Below are 8530 nucleotides of genomic sequence, written 5' to 3' on the forward strand. Positions count from 1 at the left end.
CGCAAAATACAATCAGTAAGATCATTTAAAATATATGTTTAATCTCTTGCCACTCGTGGATATAAGTTGGAATTTTATTATTGCTGATGCTTTGTTTCAGTGTTATTTTGATATATTTTGTGTGTTTTAACTTGATGATATTTGCATTTTCTTTTTTAATTGCGTTAAAAGGATTTGATACGTTCTTATCTGACTAGTGTGTGATGAATGTTTAAAATCCTAAAAATGGGTCTCCATATTTTACTGTAAAATCATCCTGTTAAATTTTGGATTAATTAAGCTTGTTAATTCTGTTCTTTTTATCCATTTTTACTACCATAGTTTCAGGACGCGTTTTATTTGTTTCATCAATAGAGCTAGAACCATAGCAATAAGGATTTAGTAATAAACTTGAAACAGCCAGGATGTTATTATTTGAATTACATCAAGTATGATAGATTGTTAGATCCTGGACATATTTGATAGTTTTATACAAAATTATTTATATTATCTCGGTCATTATACCCCTTTTTATATACTACTCCACCACCATACCTTTTTGCACCCTCCTTTCCCCTACCCCTTCCCTGCCTTCCTTTCCCTTACCCCTTCCACACCCTCCCAAGTTATCATTGAGTGATGTGTGACTAATCTGTGAAAACTTAATTTAATTTAATACCAAAAATACATATATTTAATTGTTGTATTGACAGCAGCATCGAGGTAATTATGTCCATCTTCTATTTCATCTCCTGTCCACTTCTTTGACCTTTCCTTCTTGTCTCCCCTTCTAAGTTCCCTCTACTCCCATTATTCTCTTCTCTTCTTTTCCCTTCTCCCCCCCCCCCCCACTTCCTCTCCACTTGAGTCATAATACCAATTGTGATAAAGCTTCTCGATAGTACAAACACTTAAATGTTGAATTCCAATTCTGTTTGATCAGTTGATATTCTCAATATCAAAATAGAGCAGCCTGTCATGTCCAAAGGTAGAGGTTGTCACCTGTTACTCTACAACACCCCCCCCCCCCTCATTTCTTTTCTCCTCCCCTTCCCATCAATTTCCCCTCACCTCCCTTTTCCTATGATGTTTTTGTTATTATTGTTATTACACTCTGTGTATTTCAAATGGCTTTGTAATAAACCTCCTTGGGTGTACAATTTCATTTGAAAAATTTCAATTCATAAGTTCCATTTCAATATATTTTTTCCAGATTTTCTGTCGAGATCAAAAGATTGTTTTCTCTTTTTTTTTTTAAATTTACATTTGGATACTTTTTATACACTATTTCTCTCTATTTTTTAGTAAATTCAAACCAAATTTATCTTCACCATCTTTTGGTTTTGTATGGGAATTTCTTGTTGATTTGAAATCATTAGGTCTTCCAGTAAGTAGGAAGATAGCATTTTACTGCAAGAAACGGTGAGCAGGAGAGAGTTAAAGCTTGTCTTCAACATTTAGAGGTTGGTGAAAACTTTTCATGGTCATGATCTCCCCTAATCAAGTTATGTTGTTGTACTTGTTCTCCTTATTGGTTCTTTTTTCATATCTTACCACCTGGATAAAAAAGCTTTGAATATATTGAGGATTATGTCAATCAAATACTTCATTTGAATCCATTTGTAGTTTGAATCTTTGGTTTGAGCTGTATTATGTTTTTCTTATAGAATCCACTTTCCTATTACGACATGTATTTGTATACATTACATGATGAGATGGAATATTTATTGTCATTGAAAAATATGTACAGATGTAAGTATGTTATCTATTTTGATTTTATATATTCATATCACTTATCTAAAGAAACAAATATTGATGTATTTGATAGTATATAGAAAATATACTTATCCACTTGTATGTATATATATATACAAGAAAACCATTGTATTATGTCAATATATATATCACATTCAAATGATAAACAGTTTTTTATTTTATTACAGTGCTTTTTAGTTTTATTCTGTTCATTCATCAAAACTTATACACTTGGCCTGTTCCCTTTTCTAAAAATGTAAAACTCAAACACTTTGAACTTTGAGATTTAATCAGTTGGTGAGTTCAAGTTTGTTGTTGGTGTTTGAAGTTTGAATCTGGCTGCCTGACCATGGGTTAAATAAATGATACCAATCATATTGATATCTTAACACTGAGATTTCAAGTTCTCTGTGCAGTGTAAAAATCTGCTTAACACCAACTGTCAACACCTTGAATCACCCTGTTGCAGAGCTGCCAAGTAGTACTGATTTTCAGTATTTCGTACTGAAAAATGAGAAGAATACTGATGGTTTCATGCAAAATACTGATTTCTAAAGTTTCAGTTTTATGTGTTGTCCTAAGGTATTTCTTTGAAAATACTGATTTCCTTGCCAAAATACTAATTTTTTAGCTTTAAAAATACTGAAATGTTCTTGTTCAGGGTGGCAGCTCTGCTGTTGTACTTTTTAAAGATTGGTTTCTATTACACATTCATACACACACATATCAGTTATCATAACTACAATGATAAACCATTCATAGAGGGTGTTCCAAGAATATTTTTGTATAGGCCACCGCACATCGTACGATTGGTCAGTGACCCAAATTTTGAATAAAATGTAAAATTTTATGTGAATATTGAAACGTGGAACATTTTACTGTTCAAAGTTCTAAACATAAAAATACTTATGTTCAATTCTGTGACTATGCTACCATCTTTATTAGAGTAAAAGTGAATATGATAATTAGTCATAATGACATATAGCAGTTGAATGATTGGCTACGATTCTGTGTTAATTTTGCTTTTTCTCCAAACTAAAGGCTAGCTATCATACAAAATTGTTACACAAGTTTTCTTACACTTAATTTTAACCTAAAATATACCAGTACTGTTTGTTCATATTTTCAGAAAATTAACAAAATGCGATTTGTTAAAAAATTGGATAGTGGACCAGTTGTTAGGTGTGCGGAGACCTGACAACTTAATGAAATACTGATGACCCTTTCTTAGGTATTAAATCAGATTCTCATTTCATTTGATTTTCCATTAGTTACAGTTGAAATCCAATCTTTTTAGTCTCAGATCGCAAACATCTTGATGGAAAATTCAATATTTTTTTCAAAATTTGTTTTAGGGTCATAGAAAATGCATTACCATTGTATTAATACTGAAGTCTAGGGTATCTCCAGTGTTGCCAGGTGTATGATGATTTATCATAATTGTACATTGTAAAATTAATAATTTTTAAAAAGGACATATGAATGATGATATCAACAATAGTATTATGCTTTGCGTCATAAACATGCAATTCATAATTTTTATTTTAGTAAAATTTTTGTTTGCATGCAATGTTGGAAGACCTTTGCGTTCCATAATCGAATAAAAAGTTAAGATGACAATTAAAGCGAACATTTGGTATAATTCCAAAATGAAATATACTCAAGATTGCATATAGTACACCATCTCACATTGACTCTGGTATTGTTTCTCCTATGACTAATTGGTATTTAGTGTGGTATGATAAGTTTTCTTTAAAAAGAACAATTTTTACTCTGGTATGATAATTTAACATTTTGAACCTGGCAAATCTGGGTATTTTATTTAGCCAAAGAAAGGGTCACCAGTTGTTCATTAAGTGGTGCGTAGCTTTCAATCTGCTTTATGAAATTGCCCCTTGTATTTAATTTCTTGTAGCCCCTCAATGAACACCAGTCATTTATGCAACAAGATACATTCTTGTGTAAAGTGTGAGAGCTATAAATTGTTTTAATACCATAATTGTATTTCCATTATTATGATAATTAACATGTTATTAGATAGGCAAACTATGATGTCTTCTTCAAATCAAATTATGTAATAAAGTGTTCTACTGATGTGCATTTTATATAAATTCAGTCGTATGAAAGGGGTTCATTACAACAGTATTTGCATTAAACATTTATTGTCAATGTATTATTATCACAGAGAGAAATATAAATATTGAGATCAGCTATAAAATCATAAATGAAAACATTTTAAAATTCATTACACTAGCATACGAGATCGATGTTGAAAAGCACAAAGATCTTTGAAAATACATGTACATGAAATAAATAGATCTATGCCTTTGTGTTGATTTCAAAGAATATATTAGATTTCTTTAATACATTCATTCTTTCTGCTTCAGTTGTTTGAGTTCATGTACAAATAAAAAAAAGAAACGCATATTATTCAAATGTGTATTTTGAAATAAACATAAAATCTATAATTGTTATTGTTTATTTCTCCTTATTTCTTAGTACATGTAGAATTTGTGTGCTTTGTGTTTGTTATGTCTTTATCAAAAAATGTTAGAGCCACAATTATTCTGTGTAATCAGAAACAAATATTTTTTTATTGATACTACTTTTTTTTTCTTAGGTATATGGACAAGGGACCTAATTGAAACAAGATGCCCGCCTCCCTAACACAGTTCTCCCTCCTATTCTCTCTCTTCCTGTTTCTCTTATTTCTCCTTCACCTCGTCCTTCTTATGTATTTTTTTATTTCCCATCACCTTCCTCTTACACCTCACATTTCCCCTTCATCTGTTCGCCCTCTTTATCATCCTTGTATATCTTCCCTATTTGTCCCGCCGTTTAGGCTTCTTATTCGTTTTTAATCTCACATTTCTTATCCTCCTGTACTGCTCCTCTTCCCCGTTTTTCTCCTGTTTTTTTTTCTTCACCTCATCTTCTTCCTCTTACTCTCCTATAAAGTTATCCTCCTATTTTTCCCATTCTCCCCTCCCTTTTTGTATCCTATATGTCACATCTTTTCGTTCTGATTTGTTCTCCTTTTCCTCCTCTTCCGCTCTTCCTCTGACCACCTTTCAAAAATAATATCTCTCCGCATCCCACCTTTCCTGGCTTCTCTTTTTCGCATGGGATTGTTCTTTGGGTCTGTATGGCAAAAATCGTCTGGGGGCGTATGTCATTTTCTTCAGGTTTCGAGAGTGATCTCTTTTTTTTCAAGGAGTTCGATCGATCCCAGAATCAGAACAAAACAGTTACCTTCGCTCATCATGACTTGCTGCTGAGAAGGGAGGTATTTTGTTTTTTGGGTCCACGCATTGATGATGGGAGGGGCATGTTCGAGACCAAACCACCCAGAGCCGAACTTCAAATTTATGAATTATTGATTTTGAAATATGAAAAAATAACATAAGCATGGCTGTGAAAATATTTAGTACCGTCACAAAACACCATGTTGTAGCAACCAGTTAACTTTGCAAGAAATTAATTTTGCTTTTATTTATGACTGTTAAATTTATCGATTATATTATAAGGATGAAATCAAAATCTTGTCATTTGTAGTTTATTAGACAAAGATGAAGAAGAAGAAAAGAGGAAGAAAAGGGAGAAGAGGAAGATGAAGGAGGAGAAGTGAATATAAAAAGTGGCATTGATGTAGATGCACAATTTTAGTCAAATGCTATCGATTATTAAACTAACAGTGATAAAAAGTCTTGTCGAATGTAATAGTTACATGTTCCAGGCAAAACTTTCAAAACAGTTTTTCAACGATCATGTGTTTAAGGACTCTGTGAATAGTTGATCAATTACATTACTTCGATGGGAATAATGTTCTTCTGCTATCTTGGAAATGGTTTATGACTAGACAATAGCAGTTCACCGATGACGCAGCAAGCGGTATTCATATTATATTGAAATCGTCTTCTGTAAATATGACTAGCTCTTCACCATTCATATAACTATTTGAATCACAATGAATCCACGACAAAGAGCCTTGTTCTCTTCTTACGTAACGCCTCTTTTCATGCTTCCCATTCCTTTTATCTACCAAGGGGTTTCTTTTCATCTAGATCGCTGAATATAGACAATCAATGAGGTCCGTTTTTTCCCCTCCCATCCACAAGCAACAAAGGCAGATTACCTGGCATTGTTGAGCAGAAGAAAGGTAGAGGCTGTATTTTGTTTACCTGGGTCCTTCTCCATAATAATACCCCCTTCTTTCCCTACTATACCCCCTCTCCCTCTTTCCACTCTTCTCTCATTTCCCTTCCACCTTACTTTGATGCAGTTTTCGTTCGTGAATTTTCTTTGGTGTGGGCCTGAAATAAATACCATTTTGCAAACTTCTCCATCGTCTTTTACCATATAGCTCCTTAGGAAAAAAATATTTGTTTGGTTTCATTTATGTTCTTCACTTTCCTCCACCCCTCTCTATTCTTCCATTCTATTTCTCGATCCTCTCATTCCTCCTATTCCTTCTCCTCCTCTTCTTTTTTATTCTTCTTTTTCTTCTAGCTTCTTCTTCTTCTTTCTCTTCTTCCTCCTCTTCTTCTTCTTCGTCCTCTTCTTCTTCTTCGTCCTCTTCTTCTTCTTCTTCCTCTTCTTCTTCTTCCTTGTTCATCTTCTTCGTCCTCTTCTTCTTCTTCCTCTTCTTCTTCTTCTTCCTCTTCTTCTTCTTCGTCCTCTTCTTCTTCGTCTTCTTCTTCTCTTCCTCCTTCTTCTTCCTCCTTCTTTATTCTTTTTCCATTTGATAATTTTCTCCATCCCTTCTTATTTATATGCATACATTTTACTCTCCTTTTCTTGTTGTTCCTTCATAAAGCTATTAATACGATTTGTTGGGGTTAATGGTGATATTGTGGTTCTCAATCCGTCTAGTCGCACTGAAGACCGTTCAACCTTGTAAGAATATAACGGGAGTTATTAACATTGTACTGGACATGAATTGGATCGATGTTAACAAAAACAGCGGTTTAGAAATAAAGATCGGGCGTGAAGACAATTGATTTTATTTTTAAAGTCCAGAGAGGAAGGACTTAAAGGCTTCTTGACAACGTCTTTGTTGCCGGCGAACAAGAAAGTTAATTATAATTGGCAGTTGCAGCAACAACATACAATGTACAGTTGTATGAAATGAAAATGATGGTAACATTAGGCCGGACATTAGGCAATTTACAGTCTGAGTTGTTTAGAGAAAAACATTTGACTCATTTAAGTGCTAAACCATGAACGTATCAATGCCCTACTTTAGCCATGTCTAGGGCCGACAACAAAGCGATTGTATTTTCGATATCACAAATATAAATTATGTTTATCCTACATTGAGACCTGAACCTATTACTTCTATACGAAAAAAGTGGGGGTTTTGTCAATATTGCAGTGTTAGAAAATGTTATTTATCTTTATTTGCTTTTGGTATTTGCATGCTATCTCAAAATCAGAAAGACTAGAGAACCAGTTTTACACCAGAGGAAGACCATAGAGATGGACTCAAAAGAGCCTGTTTCCTACACATTTAAAAAGAGGGTGTTGTATTGAAATGGTGCAAGCAGGGTGTTGGGAGCCTGGTGTGAGTGAGGGAATACGCTGTTGTAAATGGAAAGGAACGATAAATAGGCCCGATAGTATTACAAGAACGCCATTGGACACTAAACTAACACCATTAAACTGGTGTAAGATTCTGGTTGTATTAGCACCTGCGATATTTTTTAAATACCAAATTTTTGCGCTATATGCCTATATACCTCAAATTAGGCTAAAGGTTTCTTGCAAGAAAAGGTTTCATGCAGTTAAAAAAAAAACGAATAGATAGGGCATCTTTACGTCATAAACCAAGACCTTAAAAGTACTTTCCTCTATAGACAAAAATAAATTTAAAAAAAAAAATATATAACGAAACCGATTGTGTGATTTGTGAGGAAACATGGGGAGAAGCTCGGAGTAGAATTTGGGGCAACAAAACTTTAATTGTATACGTCGTATTGACTGGCACGATAGTTTTTGTTGTTGTTGTTTTAAAGAATTTTGAAACTTTAAGAAGAGATTTTATCTTCATGTATTTAAGATGAGTTAATTCTTAATAGGTCTGGTGGTCCTTTTAAACTTATTTTTGGTATGAGTCCCTTTTTACTCCAATTGTGTTGATATTGACTTTAAAAGTCCTTCTGATTCAGTTAAATGGTAAGAGATTTGTTTTTACTATGAAAACCTTTTTCAAAATAATGACGTCATGAAGGCTTGATAAGCCAGTGAAATGGACAAGCATGCCCAGGGGGCTTTTCACCCAAGGCCCCTACCCTCGTTCAAAACATGACTTTTTTCACTTAGAAGCAGAGCTATTTTTTTCATCTATTTATTATTTCGTTTTCTATAGTTAAATTGTCCCAGGATAGACTACATTCTGCACCTGACGATATTTTGCTCATGATTCAGAATAATTTTATAGGAGAATGGAACATTTGGAACAAGAACTTGTGTGAAAGTGACAATTAAAAAATATATATGTAGATATGGGATAATTTTTCAAGTGTGCATCACACAAGTCATCTTCTTTTCATTGCAAACAAGAGGTGTTTGTAGTGATCGAAAAATTCAAATGTTAATAACTTTTATAATTTATTCCAGTTTTCTAAAATTTTATTGATTTGGTTCTTAATCTTGTTTTTTTTTTAAATTTTGTCCCTGTCAACTGATGTAATCCTCCTTTAATAAATGAATATTTTTCGAGGAAAAACGAGCACGAGATATATTAATCAATATATATGCATGTTTATTTTGAAGCGTTTGCCTGTGACCATTTTCA

Source organism: Lytechinus variegatus, chromosome 2 (genome assembly GCF_018143015.1).
Source record: "Lytechinus variegatus isolate NC3 chromosome 2, Lvar_3.0, whole genome shotgun sequence".
Taxonomy (NCBI): Eukaryota; Metazoa; Echinodermata; class Echinoidea; order Temnopleuroida; family Toxopneustidae; genus Lytechinus; species Lytechinus variegatus.